The 25,490-nt window shown below is 35.2% G+C and overlaps 1 non-coding gene across 1 annotated transcript; it reads right to left on the bottom strand.

Annotated features, from left to right (window-relative positions):
- Positions 1-15,281: 15,281 nt before the first annotated feature.
- On the bottom strand, positions 15,282-15,400 carry LOC120631315. The gene has a single exon (XR_005659054.1). It is a non-coding gene; the product is annotated as a 5S ribosomal RNA (ribosomal RNA).
- Positions 15,401-25,490: the final 10,090 nt, after the last annotated feature.

Here is a 25,490-nt window from a genome sequence, read left to right as displayed (position 1 = left end):
TAAAATCTGTAAAACATACTCACCTCAAAGTTATTAGGGCCTAACCCAAAATTAATGTACTTACATAAATTTATTTTACATACAAATTTTATAAGCAAGATCCATCAAGTAAATATTTCTATTTACATATAAATACAACATTAAAGCCATAATATAAATCCAACCTCTGTACAAGATTCCTAGGCTCAAAAGTTTTACCTGGGCGTTAATGGGTAAGACAGTGAGTGAATCGGAACTTTTCTTTTTAAGTATCTACCAGTGGCGTGCAAAGGGTCTTCGGCCAGGGTATGCATAAAGCAGATACAAGGCATAACATGGAAAAAATCCCCTCCAATACGAGCTATATAAAATAATTTGGGTAGGCAGTGCTTTTGTCCATGTATGAAGTGCACGCCACTGGTATCTACTGAATGATATTTAACAATTTCAAATTCAAATTCAAAAAAATATTTATTCATGTACCCCTTACAACAGGCACTTATGAAGCGTTTGTACATTTAACATGTTACACTAATGTTAGTGATGGTGATAACTGCATTCGTTAACTTAAAACTAAAGCTAGGAGGGTTCCAAACGCGCCCTGGTCTAAGAAGAGCCCACAAACTTAGCCAGGTTTTTTTTTGTTATCACTATCTCACAGTATAGTTAATGGAGAGCTATGAAGTTCGAGCAATTCATACCCAAGCTTTTTTTATCATATATGTAATTCTTAATATTATAATAGAATTAACCAATGAACTTACGTTTTTTATAAACTTTGAACTTATTGTCAGACATCTCAAGGATTTCATCTGGTAATTTGTTATAAAAAGATATAAAATTAGCCTTTAATGAATTTCTTATTTTATGCAGCCTAGTAAACTGCACAACAAGTTTATTTTTACTTCTAATATTATTATTGTTACAGTCCAGTTTCTTATCAAATGTTGTTAACTGTCAGTATAATGGAAAATAACTTAAAATAATAATTAAAGTTTCAGATGAATGCAAACTATAAAATCTTAACAGCACTTTATTGCCAAAAACACAAAATGGTTAAATTTACCATTTCTAAAAACTTCAATTTTAACGGGTACTATTTTATAGTAACCCTTTTGGCAAACCCTTTTGCTAATTGCCTTCACAAAAAGAAAGCTATTAAACAACAAAAAAGTAACTGTTAAAAAGCAATTTGTTTAGATAACTGTTGATTTTGCCAAAGGGTTTGCTTAGTCGCGAACATAAATAAATGCAATAATGCAAAAAAATGTGTTTGCAAGAAATTTTGTAGCTAAAACGCAATATAAAATATGTTCAAGGCCGCACAGAAATACCGATACATTTTCCAAACTGTACAATGCTACACAGTAAAGTTTAAAGCCGCGTGCATATTACGGTTTTGCTGCCTTCAGATGGCAAATAAAAATGCCAATTATAAAACTAGTTTTTCCATGATTCAAAAAATTCAAAAATTCAAAATTCATTTATTTCAAGTAGGGCTAATACAAGCACTTTTGAAACGTCAAGTCTGTCCGTGTGTAGTGACTCTACCACCGGCTCGGAAGGCAGATTCTACCGAGAAGAAGCCGGCAAGAATAGCGGCATGATAGCTGAAGAAATATACGTATTTAAACTGAACTAAATTTTCAGTGCTGAAAATAGTCAAATACTTTACTATTCGTAAAACACCTCAATTCAGTTCCCTTAAGAGATTTGCGTATTTTTCAAGGAACCCCTTGATGTCAGCCATAGATCATCGACTACATCCTAAATTCATTTTATCTGGTTATACTTTGTTAAGAGTTTGTACTCTGAATAATATGGATTATTTGCTCCCTTAAAATTTAACAACGATTTGTCTGGGTACGAAGAATTTCACTTATGGTTTGAAGGTAGACTTCTAACCACGGACTGGTATAGTAAGCATCCTAGCACCTAATAATTAACTAAATAAAACAAAAAAAATCTATCTACAATTCAAATTTCATTTGTAAATGTGCTCACGCCCTAAAACCCTGTGTATATTTCGGGAAGTACCAAAAACAATGTTTACCCTTTCACGTACCGTAACTACAAACCGTTTAGCCCCACAATTGCAACGGTTAAAAGGGACCGCTAAATTAAAAAGAGTTGCATTTATTGGGTACAGTTTGTTTGACAAAGGACAAAATGACATATTGTTTCTCCTTTGCGCGAATAGCGATCATAAATCCTCCACAAAGGGTAGCCAGAGAAAGGGTAATTAGAATGTAAAAGTGAAATTCTGTTTGCATTCATCATTCGCAACGCCTATTAGAGCTAGTATTGCAGTAAAGAGTTGGTACTTTCACTGCACCATTTCACGCTCATAGCTAACGTTTTATTGTCTCATGTAGGTACGTTTGTGTCGATAAATAATAGGTTTTACTTTCTAGGGTTAGCATGATTGATAACTGTCAAAGTTTCGGACAATGTAGTTCAATGTGATTTTTACAGTACAATTTTTATTTTCTTTCATCTAAAATTCATTTAAGATGTTTAACATGTATGGTTATTGGTGGAGTAATAAATGAGGTCATTACTTCATCAGGCTAATAATATAAGCAGAAAAAAAGAAATTTTATTTTCCCACCGATTTATCACCATTAGCAGGATATTATTCAGAGAATAGGTTTTCTTATCATTATCGTCTAAAATACTTCTATTCAAAAATAATTTTACCACCCGGAACTTATTATTATCAAAACGATATTTAGTTGAAGATGCTAACTACTAGACGGGGCAGTTAAATGTAACAAAATTCCAAAATTAAATCAAAAGTCTATCTTCGTAAGCCGCTACAAAGAAGAAAAAACGAGTTAGTATTATTAATTCCAATTCTCGAGTGATTAAAAAAAAACTTTTCTAATCATAAATAACATATTGACAAAACGGTGATAAAGTATCTTAATTACAAAAGCTTTAACATAATTAGTAATATGTAGCTCTTTTCTATGAAATCTACAATGTCTGAGTAAAACATCTTTGGCATTTCTTTGATTCTTTGGCAGGAGAAGAAGTACGTCACGTAAGAAGCCTAAAAAATAAACAAGATGAAATGACCTATGAAAACGAAACTTTTTAGTGAACATTAAAAAACGCCATTCCGAATTCCAGTGTTACAATAAAACAATTCGTTGAAAGTAAGAACAGTTATTGAACTACCATGGAAGTCTGCTCCAATAAACTGGCCCATTTCAAAATGTTTATTGGTTCCCATAAATTTTGTGAGACATGAAAAAAGAAACTAAAACTTGAGTAACTGTCCCAGAGATGTTGGGTAACGGACCTTGAATTAGACGTGACAAGTTAAGTAACAAATGCGAAGTTTTGTTGATTGTTCTAAGAATTTGAAACCGAAATTTTGACATAGTGCGGTGACGAAGATGCTATTGAAATTGAAATAAAACGCCCTTTGTATCGGCGCGTGGGGCGTAAGCGTGCTTGTTTTGACCATTTCAATAATGCACCAAAAGAACTCATCACCAATGTAATTATGTAAGCAATAGCTCGTAACTGTAGCCTGGCGGGGTATCACGGAACAATAAATTTTCACGCATGAACTCTTAGTTTCGAACGGTCCTTTTCCCAATTACAATTTAGGGACAATATCGGCAGTTTCCCTTTGTTTTGTATTGTTAAATACTGTTAAAATAAAAACCTGTGTGATAATGATGTATGGATCCTTTGGACGTTCATATAAAAACCTATAACAGTTGTGTAGAGAACGATTCCTTATTTGATAATTTAACCTATGTGAAATAGGTACCTACATTTATGTTAACTGTAAGAACCTGACACCTGTACAAAGTGCGGCCAATTTATCCGCGGACCAAATCTACACGAACAAATGGAAAGTAAAATTTTATATTAGGTTAGGTTATTTTAGTATTCTCCTCCTACAATAAGAAAGGGTTAAGGCTGTAGTCCACCATGCAAGCCCAGTGCGGATTGGTGGACTTTACAAACCTTTGAGATTATTATGTAAAACTCTCAGGCATGCAAGTTTCCTCACGATGTTTTCCTTCACCGTTGAAGCAAGTAATATTTCGATTACTTAAAAAAACGCACAGAACTAAAAATAATTTGGAGATGCGAGCTGGGATTCGAGCTGGGCCCGCTGAAAGTTAAGTCGAGCTCCTACGCAATGCGCTATCACCGCTTAGAGTCCGTTATGCCTTATAATAATATCACAAATCAACAAAAAATTCAAACACATGTGACAGGTTGAAACCCGAGTCATGTGACTTCTGTAAGACTGTTTGTCTACGTGTTCGGTAGTTTTGATATCGCGACAGACGTCAAGTTCACCGAAATGTCACCGTAGATAATCCGTGAGTGTAAATAGCACGTGAAATTAGGCGTGACAAAAAATGTGCCTTTCTGGTAAAAGCTCAGTTTACTAATGACTAATGAATGTATGGAAATTGTTATGACTTGGGAATTATAAATGTATATTTTTATTCTTGAGTGTTGATAACGGTTTAACACTTCGAAATCCTTTTCCGGTGGAACAAAAGCATATTGTGATTCTCGAGTGTACCTTTAATTTTACGGGGCAATATACCTACGTATTTAATTTAAGCAACTAATATCACTCCGTTACATAGCAAAGGAAAAGATTGTGAGAAATCCTGCTTGCCTAAGAGTTCTCCATAATATTCTCAGAAGCTGCCGACCGACTGGCGCAGTGGGCATCGACCCTGCTTTCTAGTCCATGGCCGTGGGTTCGATTCCCACAACTGGAACATGTTTGTGTGATGAGCACGAAGGTTTTTCAGTGTCAGGGTGTTTATTTGTATATTATAATTATTTACGGATATTATTCATAAAAATACCCATATATATCTTAGTACCCATATCACAAGCTACGCTTATTTTGGGGCTAGATGGCGATGTGTGTATTATCGTAGTATTATTTATTTATAAGCTTGTGAAGTGTACAAATCCGCACAAAAAAATACATAATTTACGATAAGCACCGCATCATGATGTTGTAAAAGCAGCTGAGTTCTTACAGCTAAACGTAGCCTTACTAATCAGACAGTGTTGTTATTTTAAAATATCACATATAAAGGTTTACAAAATGAGTAAACTCACTGCGTACTTATATATTGGTAACACAATGGGTTTATCTTATACTAATAAGTATAGGTATATAGATGAAAAGTATTTTTTCGTTTGTTTACTCGCGATGATCTCAGGAACTACTAGTCCAATTTGAAAAGTTGTTCAGTGCTGGATAGCCATTGAATCGAGAAAGGCTATAAAGCTGCCTACTTATATCATGACGCTAAGAACAACAGTAGCAAAGCACATACAGGAATGTTTCAAAATCAGGATTTTTTTTACTCTTGAATGCTTGAACGGTTGTGTAAACGGTAAAAGTTTCGCTAAAATAATTTATGACAGAGTTGTTTCCGAATTTAGTAATAAACTTCGCGCAAAACAGCATCATTATTTTATATTATATTCTCAAAGGTTTGTGGTATCTCTAAACTAATATAACAGTAGGTACCTATATCAATAAGTATACTATATATTTTGAAACACGATCGGTGGGCGGAAGGGATCTGGCTTCTTTATCAACTGCTACCCTGGTCACTCGCATAATTATAAAAATACATGCGTTGACATATTGGCCGCATCTCATATCAGGGAGACGGCATCAAGACTCGCCCAAATTGCTGAATATGGCAAAGGGCGTAAGAAGAACTCACAGAGAGATCTGGAAGAGATCGCTTTAGCAATAAGACCGCCTTTGCACGCCTCATTTTCTATTCTGTTTCTTCTGTATTATATTTGTTTTCTTCGTATAAAATGTGTGTGTGCAATAAAGTATTTAAACGAACAAACCATCGAAAAGAGATACCTATACCTATCTATAAATTTTTTAATTCTAATTTTTATAATTTTTAAATTATAGTAAAATATAGATAATTTTTAAAAAATATTTTTAAAAAAAATTGTGATTATCCTTATGACACCGCAATAGTTTTGATAACTTATACGTGGTGCGAAGTGCTGATGACTTTTATTTAGTTGTGGTTAATTTAACGAAGTTTTCGAAAACAGTTCTGTCACTAGAATAAGTTAACGTAGAAAGAAAATCTCACACTTGGCAGCCTGAATGACGAAGAGGTAGGGTAGTCGTTTATATACCGGTCAAACTTTAAATTCTGCGTATCAAATTTTTTTACAGCGTTGATAAAATAGAATGAGTATCCCAAACAGTAATTATGTAACTGGATCGGTGGGTGGAGGGCATCTGGCTCCCTTATCAGCTGCCGCCAAGCGTGTTGCGATCGCTGATGATGATGGGAACTCCGCTTGAGTGACGTTTCAACTATTTAGATAAAAGCTAAAAACATATTGCAAGGTTATGAGACAGTATTGCGACAGTGTGAAACTAAATGATTGCGCATGGTTAGGCAATAATTACATGCTTATAAAATAAAGGAGGAGAGTTTGTTTGTTTGTATGTTTCAAATACGCTAATCTCAGAAACTATAAATCTTTATTTTAAAAAGACTATGTTATTATCATCACGCTATGTCATTTAAAAGCAGAGTTTCCATGAAGATCAATTTATTCAACAAACTTAAAAGCTGAAAAAATATATGGGTAGGTAGCATATTTCTTCTTACCTTTTTTATAATGTGAACGATATTTTGGTTACTTTTTAGTGTAGAAAATCTTCTTTTATTTTGTTTAATTTCATTTATTTTATCTCACTTGTTTATTTTATGTTTTTAAAAAATAACTTTTCACTAAAAACTTATGAGAATATTGTTGACATTATATGACAAGTTAGAAGAAATGGAGTGTAGCTTGCGTGTGTTAGGAAATAGGGAATTACAGCACTTTACCTATGTAAATGATGATGATTATATTAAATATATGAACAAACCATAAGCAGACTATCAAAAAAAAGTATAGGATCTATGGCGGTGACGCGAGTTGGACAAGATCGATTGGCGGGGAAGAAAAGTTAGCACGGATTTAAATTAACTTTAACTTTGAAAGGAGATTAAATAAAGTATAAATAGTTGATAGAACGTTACAAATTGGGAATAGATGATTTCTAATCGAAACGATATTATGCTTAACGAAATATTGTTGTGGCAAACAAGTGATGAAGTCGTAAAAGTTGTTGGTACTATGGTGGGACCTGATGTTGCATAAGATAATTATATCTCTAATATGCTCCATACAAGCAACTTGTTCCTAAAGTCTTGGTGTTAGAAGTGATAACAGTAGTTATGTTTGACTTATTTTATATGTCTTGTATCAAAGGGCCTGGCATTATTACTTATGACAATGTTGTAATTGTATTTAGAAGTATTGTTTTAATTGATTGAATAAAAGAGCATCGGTAGAATTTCTTTCCACTGGAAATAAATTCTTTTTGAAGGTAACAAGTAATATGAATTATGGAGAATTATACAGTATTAGATTCGGTCCAGTTGTTTTATGTTATTACAGATACACAACACTGCTCTAACGTAAGTAAGTGGGCATTAATTATATCATTTAAAAAAATAGCACTTTAATAATGTGTCATAAGTAAGGAAGAATATTCATGAGAATAAATACTTACTGCTAAAAAACTAGGTGTTTAGCTTCAATATACTATTAATTAATTAAAGATCTAAGTGCCATCCCGAACATTGCTAATCTTGAAGTTAATACCTGGCCACCATCACCTTTATTTTTAGCATGTGCATTTAAGTAAGTGTCTACATTCAAACCGATTCAGCGTTAATGTGAGATTGAGCAGGCAACCTTCACAAATCAAACAAACTGAACCCTTAAACTTCCTTTTATTTTCGTGAACCAATAATAAACGTCATATCTGCAGGTTTAAGAGTAATTTTTCAAATGTAGAAAATTTTGCAAGCACTTCAATGTTCTCGCTTTCTTATCGCCTAAGCGTCGTAAAGCTATTTCAAGTATTTCATAAACAGAACAGATCGTCTTAAATAAAGTATCAGAAATATGTTCCAAACTTGAACACCTACCCTGTGAACATTTTCACTCCCTTATCACGTTATGTTTAAGGGTGCGTAGTGAAGTGGCGTCTTATAACTCCAGCTAAAAGCGATTTTTAACGCAAGTGAAGCAATGATATCTCACATCTATTTCTGTAATTAAGTTTATTGCTAACATTGGTATTGCTACATTTGTTTTCTGCTTGTTATTTATTTAAATGTGTCCCCCCTAAAATTGTTTGGTAATGTTAAAAAAAATTAAATGACTAATGACTAATTTTTCCACTTCTAGGATATGTGACACTTTTAAATATCATCATTAACCGATGTCAATATGTTGCATGTATTTTAGCATATAAAAATCGATTATAGAGTCCGGTGGTAGAGTCACTACGAACAGACATACATGACGTTTCAAAAGTGCTTATAAAGTAGGCCTACTTGAAATAAATTAATTTTGAATTTTGATTGATTAAACTCCATCGCTACTTTTATTATATGTATTTATTGCGTTGCATAAAGCGGTGATAGCCTAATGGGTATGACTTCTATTTCACTTATGAGGAAACCTGCATACCTGAGAGTTCTTCATAATGTTCCCAAAGGTGTGTGGAGTCCACCAATCCGCTCTGGGCCAGCGTGGTGGACTACGGCATTAACCCCTTTTCATTATGTGAGGAAACCCGTGCCCTGTAGTGGGTTGATATTATGATGATGATGATGACGAAGAAATTATAAACGGCACCTGGCAGATTCACCTTGTTTTCTCGTAATATAGCAAATTAAGCTTAATGTTCAAAGCATAATATTGGTATAACATTTGGGATTTCGTACTAAAGCTACTTCTAAACTAGCATAAAAAGCGCTTTACTAGCTTAAAGGGATATTTCATAAGGGTGCTCTTAAACATATGAGCGCGTAAGTGCGCAGCTATCTCAAAAATTGTAAATCGACTTGAGATAGCGTGTCACAGCGACATGTGTTTCGCGTTTCAAAAACTTAAAGTAGTTTGACGATAATGATTAGGCTGTCAAGCTACTTAAAAAGGGGCTGCGTTTTATGATTATTATAAAATATGGGTTAAAGTTAAATGATGGTAAAGTTTTACGAGTAAAATTTTAGATTAGTTAGAGTGGAAGTAGGTAATAGGTTTATAAACGTACTAGGTGGCGCTGGTCTAAAACTGAATGCTTGTTTGAAAATAATAATAATAGTTTTCTATACAAAACATTAACAATATGTACCGTACCTACTATGATACTGGATTCAAGGATCATCTCCACGAAAACGTCTAAAAAGAAAAAGAAAAGAAAATAAATAGAACGAAGAAATAGTTGTAGGGATTTGGAGCGCTCGTATTTTACTAGTAAGTTATACTATTTTTTCATAGTTATTTATTTAAGTTTATTTAAATTATATTTGTTTTGTATCGGTTCCCCGAACCTGCAATAAAATATATATATTCTTTGATTTACATGTATATTATATGCGCCTGATTTGACAGGATTATTTCAATAAAGAAAATTAAAGTTTGTTAGAAAATGCATCCTTGAGCTTTGGGGTAGCTCTATAGTGATTATGTATCAAATCCTCATCCCTTAATAGTGCTGTACAGGCCAGTAGCCAAAAAAGTATTAAGGCGCATTTTTTTCTATAATAATTATAAAATGGCAGGTGGTAGCAGGTACCTATTGATTTTTTGGAAACCATACGTGGCACATGTTCTTTATAGGGAAAATTTCTATAAGAAGGAGGCACAAAAACCGAATCTATTATCAAACGAAACTTAAAGGGTTTACGACAAAACAACCGTTCCGCGAATTGTTAAACGATAAATTTTATTTCGGAGTCACCGTAAAACGTCAATCACTGAAACGCTTCAAGAAATTTTTACTATTTTATTAATGCACCTCAAGAATGCTTCTGAAAATAGACGTAAGGTTCACAATGCTTGTAAATAAGTGTGGTATTCGTGTCTAAAAACTCGAAGTAGCATGGTGACAAAACTCGTTCAAAGTAAATCACACCATAAACTTTTTTCGAATTTCCTTAAGAAAAACTTTGGAAACTAATTGTTCAGTTTCGGTGGGATATAAAATTCACAGGGATCTCAAATCGATTTTATTTACGATAAACAACTAAAGGGGTTGTAAGGTAATAAAAACGGTAGGTTACATTTTGGAGTAATATATTACCTTTAAAACTATAGCTAAGAGGATTGAAAAATGAAGTTTCCTTGAGAGAAAAAATTACGACCGTATAAGATAAAAAAATACGTTAGTATAAGATAATTAAAAAAGATATCCGCTGAAATAACGTTGTAACTCATATTTTAACCTTTCATAATATTTGGGCCGTTAATATTTTACTTTTTTATCGGCTGATGTCCCTCATCACCATTATAAACATTTAATAGTTTTACCTTCTAACTTGTTTTTGAAGACTATTATTCTGAAGATAAAGGAAGGATACTGAAGGCCATTAAAAATCTACATTACGAAAATTATTGAAATATTAATTCAAATTACTAAATGAAAAGAAATCTAAGATATCGTTGTGCTTTCATAAAAAAATAAAATAAAACGCACTGAATTTAGAACCTCTGTCTTTTTGTAAATCAGCTATTAGCCATTACCGATTCACAAAACGCAACGTAACAAATCGCAGATTCTATGTAATTTATAAAAAGCCTATGTTTCTCTTGGCATGGTCAATAATTTTTAATGGTTTTACATCGCAAACAATGCGTCGCTCATTCCACGCATTGTGTCGAGTGTACGCCTTATTGTGTCGCCTGTGTTTGTTTTGTTCGTGTTAATGTTTACGCCGATTGTTTGTGCGTTCAAATAATGCATTTAACGCGTGTTAGTTGCGTTTAAAGCGATGCATTTGTCGGATGCACCCCGCTGGCCAAATTATCGTATTTGTGAACATTACAGGTTTATTACAGGTTTTAACATTGTTATACTGATACCCTTAGTTCTGCATTACTATCTAGAATTTATATATCTAGGATGTTGGACGACCTCCGTGGAGTAGTGGTGATCGCTGTGGTTTTAAGTTGGAGGCCTCGGGCTCGATTCCGGCAGCGGCAATATGGAAATTTCCAATTTGTGACTTTTCTCTTGTCTGGTTCGGTTGTACACACTAGTGTGGTAATAAGATAACAGGACGACCGAGTAGCGCAGTGGGCAGCCACCCTGCTTTCTGAGCCAAGGCCGTGGGTTCGATTCCCACAACTGGACAATGTTTGTGTGATGAACATGAATGTTTTTCAGTGTCTGGGTGTTTATCTATATATTATAAGTATTTACATATATTATTCATATAACTATTCATCAATCATCCTAGTACCTACCTATAACACTAGCTACGCTTACTTTGGGGCTAGATGGCGTTGTGTCGTAGTATATTTATTTATTTATTATTTATTTATAAGATAAAGTTTACGTAAGTAGTAGGTATTCGTTAATTGAAAACTAAAGCTATGTGAATTCCAAACCCTTAATATGTATAAAAAGAAGCCCACAGCTACCTTAGTAACTAACTAGCCTTATTAGCAACATTGGTAGATAACTGACGTGCGACGTTATTATGCTATCGTGAACAAAAGCGCAAAGTATCTTAGCATCATGAAATATCTGAAAACCCTTGGTTGAGCCAATTCACTTGAGTTTTATTTTATTCCACTAGGCCTGCAGTCATCTTATATTAAGTGAGGATATAATTTAAGATGCTAGTAAGCTTACCTGTTAGGAGTATTGCAGTTATATTAAAAACCTAATCAGGTTAAGCTACCCGGAAATGTACTGGCACGCTAAGTAACTTGGCGGCACGACTTTGTAGGTCTTTTCTAGCCTAAAACAAAGATGGCTGCGAACTGGTTTTAAAATCCAAAAAAGAATAAAACTATAGCCGAGCCACGTGTCTAGCTTTTAGATAATTTTAAAAACTAAAGTTTCAATTTTTTACCAGGAATCACCCAACTTGTTGGCAAATTTTTTGCAATATTTTTTACATTGTGCAAAATAACATTGTTATCAAAATTTGCTAAAAGTGTACGTACTTTGTATTGTTTTCTTAATGATGGTTATTGAATACCACGTAGATAAACTACTCGGGAGTAAAAATACCAAATATTGCTCTTCTAAATAAAATTATTGACATTGAAAGTTTGGGCTAAGGCTGACAATATTATGACATCAAAATATTTTGTAACCCCTACTAATATTATAAATGTCAATGTAAGTTTGTTTGTTACGCTTTCACGCAAAAACTACTTAACCGATCCTCATAAAACTTTGTACACATATTCTTGGAAGTGTTAGAAGTAATGTAGGATACTTTTTATTCCGACATTAAGCTCGATTCCTTTGGGAGAGGGGATGAAAGTGTTTGACGATTTTACACCATAACTCCGACAAATTGTAACCGATTTAAATAATTATTTTTGTAGGTAGGTTAGATATATAATATGTGTTTAATTTTGCCCAAACTTTGTGTAGATCTGAATGTGGTTAGATCTCACAAAGATTGAGGACAGAACTCCTCAGCGGACAGCAGCCCCCCATTTAAGGCTTAGCGATATTGAATACTTTAATTTTTTCTTAGAACTACAACTAAATTGAACGCCACATCAAAAAACAAAATCAAACGCAGACGAAGTCACGGGCAACGGTTACTTTATAATTTGACATCCATCATCCATGTGAAATTATAAGCATGGATGATGCATTTTTTAGGAAGCAATTGTGATAGATATTTTCTTTTCTTTTTCCAAGTAGTTATTTTTATCATTAATTTGATATAAGTTATATAAAATCTGGATGTGTCATTGTAGATTGCCCAAGATTCGTGTAAAATTTTAATTGTATTAAAATTTTTGCATACTATTGAATTAGTTGAGTGTTTGAGAGTCAAAAATTGTAAGACAAAAATATGTACCACATTCCAGCAAATAAAGAAATTCTATTCTATTCTAATCAGTTCAACAACAAGTGTTCTTACAAATAAATTAATAAATAAATAAATGATAATAACATTAAATTAAACGGGGGTATTTACAAACACACACAAATTCACTTTATACCTATCTAGAAAGCACTTTTGTTTCTTTCCTTTATACCTACAAACTTCCACGCCCTAACTTAAACTACAAGAGTTCCAAACACGCCTTATACCAGGGTGTGTTTGGATAAAAGTCAGTGGTGTGGTATCAGTATATTATAAGTGCTAATATTTATAATACTTAAAATACAAATTAATACAAATTTGGTTTCTTAGTCCGCCAACCTACATTACTGCAGCGTGGTAAAGTCAAACAATCTCAACTAAGTATGTAAGGATCTCCTTATCAGTAGGTATCTGCCTGATAATAATATTTTGATTTACTTATTATTATTATTAGAAATAACATTTTCTAGTTCGATATTTAAAAATGTTACAAAAATTCTATGGTATATTAAACAAAAAAAAAACCTATTGATCAGTTTCAAATATAGTAAATAAAAACATTATTTTATTTCACTGTTAACTAAAAACATTACTTATTCAATAAGAACTACATTTTTTCCGTTATATTTTTGTACACACAAAAAGTATCGCAATAAACTTTGATACAAAACAGTAAAGCCCATAGAATGACGTCGTTTTAGTGTTCAACCTTCCGAAAATATTGTCTCTCTATTATGATCCGTAAAGAATTCTCATATTTTTGTATTACTTATTTTTCTTTTGTTTAATTAAATGGTTTTACAGCCCTGGCGCGTGGTCGGAGCATGCCAAGATTCCTGAGCCTACAAAAAGTGAACTGACAACATATTTTAAAGATGGCTTAAACTATCTAACTATTATTTTATGCAACTCAATTTCTATACCTATATTTATTATTTACGTTTATAATATTATATTTAAGATTTTTTTTATCTCAATATTTTCTCACGTTCGCTTATCGATAACTTACCTAGACCAAGAGTGGAAACTAGTATTTTAATTGATAAAAAAGGGAGGTACCTACTTGAATGGTTAATAATTTCATATCTACTCTGAATTTTCTGATAGCGTCCGAGTTATCGCATGATGTCATTTAAGCTAGTCTATCAAACACAAACTCGATCTCCGTGGCGCAATGTTCGATACTCAGTACGGACCAATTGAGAATTAATAATTTCGGATTTTTTCGCCTCTGGTTTGGTTGAAGGTTTCTGCCGTGGCTTGCTATCACCCTACAGAAAAAGATGTTCGATTCGATGCCGCGGAGAACCCGATTAGGTTTACGGGTTTTACGCAACTACCCTTGACAGTTAAGCCTGCTACAATTTTAGATTCTAGATAGAGATATAGATAATTTTAATAGCAGTAGAGCTTTCTAAGCTCTTCCGGGGAAGTACTATCTTCATGCCTATTTCTGCCACTAAGCACAGTGGCGTGCACAGAATTTCGGACCAGGGTATGCATAAAGCAGGTACATGATATAAAATGGAAAAACTCCCCTCCAATACGAGTTATATACAATAATTTGGGTATGCAGTGCTTTTGTGCATGTATGAAGTGCACGCCGCTGACTAAGCAGCATTGTTGCAATGCTGCATTCCGCTCTGAAGGGTATGGTTGCCGGTGTAATTACAGACCCATGAGTCTTAACACCTACACCTCAAATCGATGGACACAAGGTGGCATGTTGCAGGATATGCACCTTGCATGCATTCTGTGAGGTGTTGCTCAGTTTATAGGCGATGGTATTCCACTTACCATCAGGTGGGCCATATGCTTGGTCCGTCAGTTATTAAAAAAAAAAGATTACTTCATCACTATCCACCAGATGAGATTGCAAAAATTGGCTTACTTGTAGCAGAATATAAACTCTTCGCTGAAAAGGTACGATATTAACATCCTTTAAAATGTTGTGCAAGTTTTAACTTCTGATACAAAAAGAGGAATGTTATTTATGTTATTACGCTTTGTGAGTCATTGACAACGTATTGCGAAATAGATAGACCGATTTGAATGCAGTTCTTTGAAAAAAAAAATGAATTTATTAAAAAAAACTACTTTGATTGTTTTTGCATTACACAGGTGTAAGATAGTTCTAGATTTTTTAGATATCCAAATCGTTAAGTGAAATAAGAATGTATCTAGAAAAAGTGTGTGTGAATTAGTGTACCTAAACACGTAAATAATGAAACTTCTTTATCACACTTTTTTTGCCTATTTTAAGTTTATTTAAAACAAGGTTTAAAAGCCATAAATTTAATTTCATTATATGTTTTAGATTCCATTCAAAACAAAGCAAAAAGCCAACATCACGCGGTGTTCCCAGGCGGTCACCCATCCAAGTACTGACCGCGCCCGATGTTGCTTAACTTCGGTGATCGGACGAGAACCGGTGTATTCTACATGGTATGGACGTTGGCGACTGTTGCATTGAATTAGAAAACCATAATATGACAATCTGTCAGATGTTATCAATACCCATTAAACGTTTAACTCAACCTTGTTGGAAGTCGCATTAGAAGTTTCACTTCAAAAGTAAAGGAACTATGTTAAAACACGAAGAGACAACTAATAAAGACCCGATGTTTTAGGCTCCGTGTGAAAAAAACATAAGTTAAATTTTCTAATACAACTTATGTTTTTTTCACTCGTAGATACATATTCGTATTTTTATCTTTAAAACATACGATGTCAATACGTACATATTCGTATTTTTATCTTTAAAACATACGATGTAACGTACTTACGTGTATGTTAAGTAATCTACTGATTGAAAGTTGAGTTCTTATATTTTGTACTAGTAATTATCTTATCGTTAAATGTGATTTTGCTGTAGACACAATGTAGACAGACTACAATGACGTCTTTCTACTCTGTACCGTAAAATTCTACAGTTGAAAACGAATGTAGCTTAAAAACTACTAGCGGACCCACGCGACTTCGTCCGCGAATGTGCCGACTTAAAAAAATATTCGTATGTTATCGCGGACTGTTTTATAGAATTTTAAAGAAACATCAATTCCGACAATTCCGATTTCCGATTACTACATTCTTCTGTCGTTTGGCGTCACGTTTACCGTTCACGCATCGCACGCATCAGAATCTCTCAAAAAGGATTTTTTGGAGTTTTTCGATCGATTTATCGCCTCCGAAACCATCTGTATACTAAATTTCATGAATATCGTTGGAGCCGATTCCGAGATATATTTATATATATAAGAATTGCTCATTTAAAGATATAATATATAAGAACATAAAATATTGCAAAACCTTATTATTTTGGACATCGTGATTGCTATTTTGGAAAATAATATGAAAAATCAACTGTTGTTTCTATTTTTTACTTTCTAGATTTCTCGAATTAGTATTCAAAGATCTTAAAGAGGAAAATCTGCACCGTCATATGTAGTATTAAGAAACGATGATTAACAAGATATACCTAGTATCCCATATAAATACCTATCTCCATAAGATATATTTTATCGACCTCTTTATTCATACCGCCTCGATATTATACCTAGGCGTTTATTTTTGGCTGGTGCGATAACCCCTGCCTGCTACCGCGTCTCTGATCATGGGAACCGAATGATCACCCTTATCAGTCAAGTGGGTAGTGTCAACCGGTGAAAAGTGATCAAAATCACGCCTAGTTGCTATTTTTAAAGCACCCAAAAACCACACAAAAACAAAAATTGCTTTTTTTGTCCATATTAGTTCAGTAGTATTCATGCATTGAATTATATTTCACAAATTACACGAAGTCTTGTATTGATAATACAATGAAACAAATAACTATTTTTTTTTTATGTTTTTTTTTTTAATTAATTTATTTAAATGTGACTTGTTATTTAATGAAGAAAATTGATATAATGATTAACGAAAAACTTTGCACGCCGATCTTGGCAGGATATGTGACACTTATAAAAATAAATAAACACATATGTAAACATGTTGCATGTACCATATACAAGCAAAATAAAAATTGATTGATTGATTGATTGATAAACTAATTAGGTACCTACTGTAAAGGTCATACTCGCGTGGAATAGTGCCAAGAATGCTGGCTGCATTCCCGCGCTGAACAGCTAGGCTGATTCTTTGCGCAAAAAACTGGCACCAGACGAGGCAATAAACTGTTTTTTAATCCCCCGCAAGATTTTTTTTGCACTTAGATTCCATGGCCATGGTCTTCACGGCAAACGGAACAAATATGTAACTCTTTGTCTCCATTAGAGGCATACTAACGCCGTGTGCCGTCGTCACACATCTTAGCTACACCTCCGGGTCTTGTTGCTGTCTCCCTGATATGATATGAAGCCAAAGAATAAACCAAAAATACAAAAAGTTACGTAGAAAATTTCATTTGAGTCATTTTGGTTCTGCCTTAAGAATATTCTCAAATTAAGGTTATTTAGTACTTTTATACGTAGAATCGAATAGCAATTCATCTTGTAACTTTTATGATTAAGCAATTAGGTATATGGCACAAAATACTTATGTATTTCAAAAAGGAAGAGGTTCTACATTCGGTTGCACTTTTTTATTAATAATATATCTTTATTAAGTAGGTATGTTTAACAAACAACAATATTATGTAGGTTTACAATTTACGTTGCTGTAGGTAATTATTATCAGTGGCGTGCACTTCATGCATGAACAAAAGCACTGCCTACCGAAATTATTGTATATAGCTCGTATTGGAGGGGAATTTTTCCATTTTATACCATGTATCTGCATTATGCATACCCTGGCCAAAGACCCTGTGCACGTCACTGATTATTGTGATATGAAAAGATGGTATGTTATCATTATTTACTTGTAATAGATTACCTACCTTGCTATGTTTATTGAGTATCAAATTAATCATCACAATTCAGTCTTACTATGACACAATCGAAATTATGATATGTTACTCAGCTACTATTTTGGTTTCATTACTAATTACTAAAAAAAGGTGCTGGAATGGCAGCCCCGAACTGGTAAGCGCAGCGTTGGTCGGCCCCCAACGAAGTGGACAAACGACATTAAGCGCGTCGCAGGTAGCCGCTGGATCCAAGCGGCTCAGAACCGTGGAACTTGGAACTCCCTACAAAACCAGCAACCTATGTCCAGCAGTGGACGTCTATCGGTATATGTGATGATGATGATGACTAATAACTATATTAGCACGATCTAAGGATTAGGTTTGTTCTATTTATCAATTTCATTCTTCAAGTCACCTTATGATATTACGATGATAAATATTATGTATATTGTACATATTTAAATATATGATGTATATTTTAGATCTATGTATTTCTATTTATACATTTTGATATTTATGTATAAATAATATATCAAAACTCTTGGCGATCTCCCGTTCTCTTGCTGTAGGTTCTGTCAACAAAGTTTGCCTGTAAGAGATCGCTTGCAGTTATAAGGCCCCCTTTGCATGTCTACATTGTTTACTGCAATAAGTGCAATAAACTACTATAAGTGCAATAAAGTGTTACTTCTTCTTCTTATGGCAGGAATAGTTGTGACTGTAGTCCAATATCTAGAATGCAGATCATCCACCTAGTAACTAAGTACGTACTGAAAATTCGCTCTTTTGACGGCATGCTATAATATAGTTTTGATTACTAACTTGTTCATATAAATAGAGCGCATACATTTTGCCGATGCGATGCGATGTGCCAATCTTGTCCAGTATAATTTTTCACTGCTAAACGAAGTCCATTTCCACTCCTCCCACTTTCTGAAATATTTATCTATACCTGTATCGATCACAGCAGTAGGTACCTATCGAGCTCCCAGGAATTGTTATTTCAGCTTAAGACAATGCATCGAATCCAAAGCTTAAACTGCTGCCAAAAGACTTAGCATCCTAAATAAGGCTGCTTGGAAGCAGGCTGCGCTCTTCTCTCTCTTGATAGAAAATTTAAAAGATTGTAAACTGTAAAATGAAGATGAAAAAGAGCAAGAGAAATCTGCTGAGTTTCTTGCCGGCTCTTCTCGGTGGAATCTGCCTTTCCTAACCGGTGGTAGAGTCACTACAGACTGACTTGAAATTTCCTAAGTGCTTATAAACTGGGCCTACATGAAATATTTTAATTTTGGAATTGTTCTGCTAAGTGACACCTTGATTAGCGAACATCATCATCATCATCATCACATCAACCGATAGACGTCCACTGCTGGACATAGGTCTTTTGAAGGGAGTTCCAAGTTCCACGATTCTGAGCCGCTTGGATCCAACGGCTACCTGCGACGCGCTTAATGTCGTCTGTCCACCTCGTTGGGGGTCGACCAACGCTGCGCTTACCAGTACGGGGCTGCCATTCCAGCACCTTGGGACCCCAACGTCCATCCTTTCTCCGAACTATGTGCCCGGCCCATTGCCACTTAAGCTTCGCGACTCGTTGAGCTATGTCGGTAACTTTGGTTCTTCTACGAATCTCCACATTTCTGATTCGATCGCGTAGAGATACTCCGAGCATAGCTCTCTCCATCGCCCGCTGATGTTCGCTTATTAGCGAACATACTCCAAGCAATTTAGCGTCTCGGTAAGATGCTCCGTAGAAAACCAATTAGGTGTACAGTTTAATAACTGACGTAATAGCTTCGTCCGCTACCATCTTAGACTGCACCTTCACTTACCACCACCAGCAAAGCTAGCATGCGCACCACGAGATAATTATCTCTACCCGTTACCTACTCGTAATTTTTCTAGTTATGGGATATGGGAATAAATGTAGAGTCCCATGTGTCATTGTCGTCACTATTTGTCATGTTATATTAATACAATATCCATCACAATAAGTCATCCTAATATCAGAACATTATCTTAAGATTAAGTAGTAAGCCGAACTACTGCTGATGCGTAGCTTTTATACGGAAATCATTTTCCTCAAAGATATTATAGCATTATGACTCAAAACAGTATTTAGGTACATTTTATATTTTATGTAAAACAAGTAGGCGATGTCACTTTTGAAACGATGAAATTTTAGATAAAATATCAAATGTTTGATAAAATTAAAACAATCGATTTCTTCTGAGAGACATAAAACTTTATACTAAATTTAGAACTGGATGAAGAATTATCAACGCGAAAGTGTGTTTGTTTGTACTTTACGTCCTAACTAAGCAACTTATCTACTTAATTTTTGGTACAAAGTTAGTTGAGAGGAAGAAGAGTAACATAGGCTATTTTTTTATCGCATAGTTTTAAAGTGCCTTGCATCTTTGTGATGGGTTGTTAGAAACCGATTAGGGGTATGCTGCCATACCCCTAACAAGTTAGCCCGCTTCCATCTTAGACTGCATCATAACTACCTGTGGCCGCACTTCAGTATCCATAATTGCATTGTCGACGAAAAATCTTTCATTCTCTGTAAGTTCCTTAAACTGTCTTGCTAGTGAAAAATCCTACATATGCAGCAGCTTATATCTAAGGCATTGTTTTTTTTTTATCGACGGTTTTGTACTCTATCTGACCCATGTCTCCGCTCCGCGCATGGAGGGCGATAGTCTCCTTCTGCGAGATTGTAATGGTTAAAAAGGAGGCTGTTGTCGCGGAAACGCGATCGAGAGAGAGCTGATCCTTCTCGGAGACGACTGTGGCGGGCGGATTTCAATCATCGCCCAATTCGGTCAGATCAATAGTCCCAGTTGAAGAGACATCGGGTCGTGTCAGACAGCAGGGTTCTTGCCGCTGTAATTTACACGACCCGGGTAGGACAGCAGCTTGCCGTAGCCCATAATGAGGTCGGGAGAATATTTTCTCCCAAACAAGTGCCGAGGATGGACACCGAGGGGTTTTTAGTGGGTCAAAATCCCACATAACCCGATCTTCCCTGAGGTCGGGTATCTTTGAAGATTACCCCCCCGTAAACAAAAAAAAATATATTGGGTGGACAAACTATCTCATGAGATGAAACTTGGTGGTTTAGGTGGTCTTTCTGTAACTTGAGACTTGAGTATTGCTAGTATAAAAGTACATTCAGACAAAATGTCAACCTTCATACTTGACAAACGTAGTTCTAGCGATCATTGGCGTTTGGTAATAAATAATAATTACCTAACATATTTGATAAGATAAGAAGCGTGCGAAAATTTTGCGACGACTAGCTACGTACTTTGCCCTATTAAAATTTCTCCTCTTAATGTTACCTATCTGTCTGCGTTTGGCACATTTTGATTATTAAGCGCCAGAATCTGTGGGAAAGTTTTGTGCTGTGTAAACAAGGAGTAAATATTGACTTTATTTTGACGATTGCGACAACTACTACTTGAACGGTAACACGGTAACTTATCTCCTTTGCTCTGCCGCTTGTTGGCTTATGATTATTTAGAAAACTTTATCAGGTGGAACTACTGATAGGTTACCTGGTACTAGATACACTTAATGTCAACCTCTCTTGCGAACTTCTCTGGTATAGAGTAGCGATTTTGGAATCATATTTAATGAATTTTCGATGGCTTCTGAAGTGTCTAGTTTTCATGCTAATGGCAAAGTGCCGCCAAGCGTTTTCAGCGTTTCCGTACGACGTAGCGCAGAAGCCGATGAAAGGCATGGATTTTAGTATAGGTAACTGGCATACCCCTATTAGATTAGCCAGCTAACGTCTTAGACTGCATAATCACTTACCGGCAGGGGAGAAAAATATATTATACATAAAATACACTCTTACAACCCATATAAGCATTTCTCGGGATCGCTTAGAACCGTCTCGTAGTTTTATTCTTCTTTACAACAAATTCACTTCAGTCGAAGAACTCTCCTTGTGTATTCGTAATTTCATATTTTTAACCGACTTTAAAAAAGGAGGTGTTTCTACATCCTACTATAATTAATATAAACGTGAGTGTTTGTATGTTTGTTACTTTTTTGCGAAAAACTACTGAACGGTTTTGACTGGAATATTGTAACGTGGATTAAAATGTAGGCTAGGTGATACATTTTACCTCGGAAAATCCATGGTCCCACGCCATTTGAGATAAACTAAATTTTACGTTGCTGAAATATAATTATAGCTATTATTAGTTTACCATATCAAACTTCCTTTGAATCAGTTTTATACGAGCTGCGCAGATACGAGCTGCGCTGCTGCCGCTCCGCTCTCATCTCACACAAGATAGAACAATGATTCTTAAATTGCAAATTGACGTCGCAAAAGAGCAACTGCTGAGTTTCTTGCCGGCTTCTCGATGGAATTCCCCTTCCGAACCAGTCGTAGAGTTAGACATACTTGACGTTTCAAATGTGCTTGAGTTTGGCCTTCTTAAAATAAATGAATTTAGAATTGAATTGAAATTGAATATGTATTTACCTACACAATATGTATTTCAACAAAATTTTACCATTAAAATATATGGAGTACCTACTTATAAGCAAAATATAGCAAGTCAAATTAAATAATATAGTCAGCACGCTTATCATAAAACGTGAATACTGATCACGGGTGATACGCTATCGTTTGTCGGCACCGCATCTGGTTCTATGAGAGGAATTATGGCGTTTCGTATAACACATTTGGTTCAAGTAGGTACGGTACATACGTCATACAACGAGAATAAGTTCATTAAAAAAAAATTGAGTCTTTCTGTTCATAATTTCTGATGATGTGTTTTTTAGGGTTTGTTTTTGTTTGTGGGGGTTATTTTAATGGTATAATAAAAGTTTACTCTATAATATAACTTCTCGATCAAATAGCTATCTGACACGGTGCCACTGACAAACATACACACACACACACACACACACACACTCACAGAGACACACACACACAGGTACGTAAAACTAAAAGCACTCCGTCGTTATTGCACCAGGGGGTAAAAATGCTGAAAGTGCAAACACTAGTCTAATCACCATCTGTCTGCGGAAAACACTCAAGTAAGAGTCGAACAATATAGAAAATGCTCACAGAAATGATCTAAGGAAAGAAGCTACGCGGGCGTAGAGACGTTAAACGGAGTAAGCCTTAAATGCGCGCCACGAGAGTTATGTCTACCCAATATCTAGTGTATGCCCATAAAAAGAATACGAGTAACGGGTAGAGATAATTATCTCGCGGTGCACATGCTAGCCCCGCAGCAGGGTTAGCACAGGCAGGAGACAAAAATTATATCCTCCGATTATATCCCCTGCCAAATGATATAATTGGCGTGTCCACCAACTAAAGCACGGAAACAAGGAATAGCAGAGGTTTACCCCCATTTATTATTACACATTATCAGTGGCGCGCATTGGGTTTCTTACCAGGGTATGCATACACCAGGAAAATTGTGTAGTGCACGCCTCTCTGGAGGATTTGGCAGCGATCAGGCCGTGATGATAGGACCCGCCACGCACTGGGGGGTCAAAACCTTGGAGAGTGCGGTGAATACGCAAGTGAACCCCGTGCTCTCACTTATAGGGCTATCGAGGGACACACAGAGTTTTTAGTGGGTGCAAGTCCCACATAACTACTCCGTTTCCCCCAACGGAGTGGTATGCGTCAGGCATTTCCTCTGTATAAAAAAAAAATAAAAAAAAAATTGTATCCTTTCCCCAGTGAGATAATTGTCGCCTGCTAGTGAAGGAAGCACTGGAATGTTCCGTCTACAGTGTTTATCGTATGGCAGAGTAGGTGTTGTATCGCATCGCTATATGGTTTTGGGACTTTTTTTGGGACTACCACGATCAAGTATAACAGTTTTATATTTATTACATCTGGATCAAAAAGCTATTTAATTAAGAAAGAATAAGTTAAATTGTTTCGGTAAAATCAAGAGTCTCGGTATGCCATCTGAGTAGTGGAAGATCTTTATGTGACAGAGGTGATCTGAAGAAGCAGGGACCTAATGCCTAATGTCAAACTTATTTCTGCCGCAAGAAGCATTGCTGTGTTCCGGTCTGAAGTGCGTACCTAGTTGCTTGTCCAGTTGCAGGCAGGACTTTGTGTTTGTAAGACGTGGTCCTCACATGTGATGTGTCCTGTTTAAATGTGATGCTTTTCAGATTCCATTACGCCATCAACTTGGTCTGTCGATTATTACTTTAAAAAATGTAACTATTTACCTTCCTGTTTAAATAAAAGGTTATCAGCTCCACTCTGCTTGCTCCTTTTTATTGTTACTGCATAAAATAATCTCATCATTTGTGCACATTCCGTATACATAATTACGTATTTACACGAGTTGTGACTTAAATAAACATAAGTTTTATGAAAAGTTAATTTTACGTCACAAAATGATATCTGCGCGGAGGTAAGATTTCAGAATGAGGGCCTATTATGTATGTAAATATTTTCATATCTATTCTATGTAACGTTGCAGCGAGAAATGGCTGGCGGCTACCAAAAACTCATTCACCGGTACAAAATTGAGTTAAACCACCCCACAGCCACTCGCTTGCCAAATAAACTGATCTATATTCCTGTTAACATCAAAAACGACGCAGCTACGTTCTTATACCTCGAAACTTAGCACTTAATGTTTTAAATATAGAGTCAAATTTCGTATGACAATGTTTATAAACGAACAGAAATTTATGCGTCAAATTAATATCCACTTTCACAGAAAGCAGATAAAGTTCAAAATTGCATGTAAAACCATATTGTGACCTCAATAAACTAGTCAGAAAAGTTATCAACGGTTACCTTTGAAGTGGCGCTTCTGCATGCAAATTCCAGGGGTGGCGGGTTGGAGGAAATTGACAATTTGCCAAGCGGTGGTAGGTATGGAAAATTGTACTAAAGCAGGGTAGGTACTTACCTGTCCACTATTTGATTTAAATTGACCTTTGCTGGCTCTGTCTCTCTTTACCTTACTGCGCGTCGCGAAGGCGTTTATATCTGTATGTTTTCTATGTGGCATTCTGGAGGTCAAACATGAGGACTGATTCTAATCATTCTTAGGTCAATCAGACATGACAGTTATCAAAATTCACCTGTGCTAGAACCAGACGCCATATATTTTAGTAAAAGTAGAGCTTTTTTCAACAAATACAATATAAAAAATGCTGGATGTGCAAACATGGCTATTCACTCTCTGCCTGCGGAACACACTCGAATTATTCAGCCACATTGTCTGAAAAGACGAATGATCGAAGGAAACAGCCATACATTTACTAGCATTTAGCCACAAATTTTCAAATTCAAAAATGGTTTCAGCATTTTTACACTATTCTTAATAACAGAGCCCTCTATTAACTTGCCTACGTATCGCGTACCGGTGACTTATCGATTCGTCACGTGTCTTAGAATATGTACAAGAGATGGCGCTTTTTAGAGACATCAATTAATAACATCAGATTAATAAATGTTTTGTTTTTTATTTAATTATTAATAAATTTTAACACGATTTTCTCTTCACCTATTAAAATATATAAATAATATAATAAATCAAAAATAATGTTTGAATGAAAAGTGAGCGACATCTGTACAGAAGTTAGAGAACTATATATTGACCAAGACATCGACCTTAACGTAGTATTTGTGTTTCCCATAAGATGGCGCTTATTATTGGAAGAATTTGATTTCCTTT

This window comes from Pararge aegeria, chromosome 17 (assembly GCF_905163445.1).
Source record: "Pararge aegeria chromosome 17, ilParAegt1.1, whole genome shotgun sequence".
Classification (NCBI taxonomy): Eukaryota; Metazoa; Arthropoda; class Insecta; order Lepidoptera; family Nymphalidae; genus Pararge; species Pararge aegeria.
This window is presented reverse-complemented; position numbering and strand designations above follow the sequence as displayed.